This window comes from Arachis hypogaea, chromosome 15, assembly GCF_003086295.3.
Source record: "Arachis hypogaea cultivar Tifrunner chromosome 15, arahy.Tifrunner.gnm2.J5K5, whole genome shotgun sequence".
In the NCBI taxonomy this organism is placed as follows: Eukaryota; Viridiplantae; Streptophyta; class Magnoliopsida; order Fabales; family Fabaceae; genus Arachis; species Arachis hypogaea.
The window spans coordinates 30,269,112-30,273,606 of record NC_092050.1 but is presented as its reverse complement, the minus strand read 5'-3'; positions in this window follow the sequence as shown (position 1 = coordinate 30,273,606).

Genomic DNA, 4,495 nt, shown 5'->3' with positions numbered 1-4,495 from the left:
ATCTGGGCCAAAAAACGGTTCAGAAATCGCTGGGAGCGTATTCTGTAAATTCTGATACGCAGCCTCTGTCACGCGTCAGCGTCATTCGGAGCTTTTCCTTGCCACGCGGTCGCGTCATTCATGCGGCTGCGTGACGATTTGATTTTTGACGGTTTAGAATTTCACTAATGAAATCTCGTTGTAAAGTATAGTTTCTAAACCAATCACTAATCCTTTCATACAAAAAGTTGTTTGTCACAAGTACAAACCCCTAAAATTTATAAACCGAAGTATTTAAACCTCGGGTCGTTCTCCCTAGGACGTACAATGAAGTGTCTTATTATCGGTTATGGGTTATTTTGGGGTTTTGGATAAGAAGCATGAAAAGTAAATGGCAATGAAAATAAACTAACAACTATAAAAGGCTCTTGGCAAGGTATGAAAATTAGAAGTCCTATCCTAGTTATCCTTTTCAATTGTGATGAGACTTGTTCATTGCTACCACTTAGTTAACCCTTACTAATTAAAGGAAAGTCAAGTGGATGAATCAATTTGATTTCTCAAGTCCTAATCAACTCCTAAAGGAATGACTAGCTTTGGAGGCTTTCAAATCAATTAGCAATCTCTCCAATTATCAATCAACAAAGGAATTAGATAACTCAAGTGTCACTAATTACTCTACCTAGGCCAAGAAGAACAAAATCTACACTAAAATCCAACCAAGCATTTCATCAAACACTTGGAAGGCACAAAAGAAAAGTATAGTAAATCAACAACAAGAATGAAGTCTAACAACAATTATTGAAAGGAATTAACAACAACAATCAAGGAAATCACAATTATCATGAATTACCTCAAATTGCATTATTGAAAGAAGATAAAGAGAATAAAAGTATCTCAATTACAAAACCTAGAAGCAAAATAAGAGAAATTACAACAAGAGAATAGGGATAGAGAGAAGAACCAAAGTGTAGCAATCATCAATTGAAGGTAGAAGTAGAAGGAGACTTGAATTAAACCTAGAACTATGAGATCCTAATCTAACCCTAATTCCTAATCCTAATTCTAGAGAGAAGGGAGAGCTTCTCTCTCTAATTCTAACTACAAAGCTAAAACTAAACTAATGGTAACTAACATCTAAAGTGATCAATGATCCTAAGTGATGAATGATTCATGCCTCCTCCTTAATCCTTCATTCTTTTATTCCTTTCCCTTAGCAATTTGGCGCCAAAAATGGGTTCAGAAAACCTCTCAAATCGCCAGGCACGTGTTGCATTAATGAGGTCATGTGCCATCATCGGCGCGTGCGCGCATGGTACGCGTGCGCGTCCCTGGTCGATTCTGCAATGTGCGCGCAAGCGCCTTGTGCCCGTGCGCGTGCATGGCTGACTTTGCTTCTTTGACTTTTTTTATGCTTCTCTCCACTTGTATGCTTCCTTCCTTGCTTCCTTTGATCCATGCCTAGTTTCAACCTGAGGTTACTAGCAAACACATCAAGGCATCGTATGGAATCAAACAGAAACTAGAATTCACCAAGACAAGGCTTAAAAAGCATGTTTTTACACTTAAGCACAATCATGGAAGAGATAACAAAACCATGCTAATTCTTAGGCTAAATATGACAAGAGGTTATCAAAATGTTCTAAATTCAAGGCAAAACAAACCGTCAAATTGGGGTTTGTCAACCTCCCCACACTTAAGCCTTAGCATGTCCTCATGCTAAAATAAGAAGGAACTAAGGGGTATGGCATTTATTGAATGCAACTAAACTATATGAGTCCTATCTAAATGCAACTATCTAAGGCAATTGGAAATGCTTAGTTCAAACAAATCAATTCCCAAGAGAGCATGTGTAAGCACAAGAGCTAAGTAATAAGGACCAAGTCCAAACCACAATTGTATTGAATTGTTAAAAGGAGTTCAAACTTGCAAGAATATAGATAATATAGGTGAAATGCATGTAATTGAACTTTTGAACCCTCACCGGATGTGTATCCGCTCTATTCACTCAAGTGTTTAAGGGTTAATCCACTCAATTCTCTTCTAATCATGCTCTCCAAGATTTGATTTTCTTCTAACAATCAACATTTATTCAATGCGTGCATACATTCATCATGAGGTCTTTCATTTAGGTTGTAATGGGGTTAGGGTCAAGGTAGGATCATTTATGGTCAAGTGGGCTAGGATTTGAGTCTTTGATTAGCATAGACTTTCCCACCTAACCTAATTAGTGACCTATACAAATGCGAGCTATTCTAACTACCCATTCTTCACTTTTTCTTACATACTTCATGCATTTTTTTTTTTTCATTTCACAACACTTATGCATTGATTCCTTTTTATTGACTTCACTTTGGGGCATTTTGTCCCCTTTTATTTTTTTTCTTCTTTTTTTTTTCTTTCATTTTATTTTTCTTTTCATCATTATTATTTTTTTCTATATATATATATATTCTTTCAAGCTAAATACACGAACATCAATGCATAAGGTCTCTACATTTGATTAATACATGAATATGTGCCCAATTCCTAAACATAAAAGTGTATTGCCCCTTTCTATCCCGTCCAATGTTCCCAAGCCTCACCAACTTGAATGATACATACTCTCACTAGCCTAGGCTAATCAAAGATCCAAACAAGGACCTTTCATTGGTTTTCCGCCTTGGGCTTGTAATGAGCTAAAATAAGGATGAGTTGGTTAAGCATAGGCTCAAAATTGGCTAACAATGGAGAGTAAAAGGTTGGCTATTTGGGTAAGTGGCAAATGAAATAATGGCCTCAATCATATAAATGCACAAACACAAGAAATAAACGGATATATAGAATCAAGCAAATTAAGGATCACAATCATGGAAATAGAACAATTTCACACAAGAATGGAAAATAAGTGGTTATAAAATGTAACCACATCAATAAGCTCAAGTCTCACAAGCTTGTGTTCTCAATTCAATACATGCTTCACAAGGTATGAATTTCGAGCAAGTTTCAAAAATTTTCTTTCAATCAATTGGGTTAATGCCCTATATTTAAACTTTCTTGAAAAACCTCAATGTTTGACTAAGCATTGTTGTGATTGAAAAATTCAAAAAATTTTTCTTAGTTTACCCTTTTCTTTTTCACTCAAAACCAAATTCTTATGCAAAAAGGGGTGACTAAGTTTCACTCAAAACATGATTTCTAATCACAACCACAAACTAAAAGGAGAATATACAAAAGGAGATATGCGAAAATGTGTAAAGAAAAATCAAACTAAAATATGGAATCTATCATCCAAAATATCTAAAAGTATCCAAAAGCATCAAAATATCTAAAATCCAAAATAAGCAATAAAAGTATCCAAAGCAAACTAGAAATGCATCAAAATATATACAAAAATGTGCAAAATGCGATAACTAGGCCGAAAAAGAGTTCACCGGTTCCCGAATAATGCTACCGGTGCCCTCCCCACACTTAAAACCAAGCATCGTCCTCGATGCTAAACCGGAGGATCAGTGGGGGGTGCAACGATAGGCTCTGGCTCTGTCTGTGGCTGTGGGACCGGCTGAGGAACAGGCGGAGGAACAGGCTCCTCCTGCGTCTGAGGTGGTGCCTCCATGTGTGCTGGCTCCGTAGTGTCAGGGGCATCCTGCTGAGCTGGTGCCTCCGCGTCCTCCTCCTGATGATCCTGCTCATCGGAGGCCGGAGAATCGGGAAGCGGAGGTAGCTCAGCGCCCAGAGAGATAAGGGCCTGGTCCATCCGATCCAAACGGCGTCTGACATGGTGTCGCTCTCGCTCCAAGAACCGGAAGAGACGCTGGACCAGGAGATAGGTAGGCTCAGGTGCTGCTGGAGGGTCAGTAGATGGTGGAGGAGCTGCTGCTGTAGAAGACGATGGGCCAGCTGCAGGGGCTGGTGGTGAAGGTGTCCCTATGACAGCCCTAGCCCGAGAGCGGCGGCTAGCAGGTGGCCGCTCGTGCACCCAAACACCCCAGGGGATAGTAACCTCCCTGTCATCAGCATCAGCGGGTGGTGGTCGCACATCATCATCCGACCATGGGACATCAGCCAGGGCTGCCATACTCGTGACCAATGTAGGAAACGGAAGTAGGCCACGAATATGCGCCCGCCACATGCACTGTCGGATAAGTCTAGGAAGGAGACCTCCTTCCCTTCCATAACACACCCAATCAGCAGAAGCATCTCCATCGGGACCTCAGAAAAGTGGGTGGTAGGCAGGACGTAGTGGGCGAAGATCATCTGCCAAGTCTTGGCCTCCCTAGTCAAATGATTGAACAACATCCCCTTTGGCTTGGTGTTGCCCGCATCCATAACCCAAGAAGCCTCCGGTATCCCAATCACGCACCGAAGCGCCTCATAATCAAAAGTCATGGTGTGGATGGCTATCTCAGCCTGATGATGGGCACACTGGTCATGTGGAATGTGTCGGCAATGTAGTGCCTCTCCAATGGCGGCCTCGGTGAGCAGAATCTCTCTACCCCTCACCTGAACTGAATCCAAGGTCGGACGGAAGAAGTTG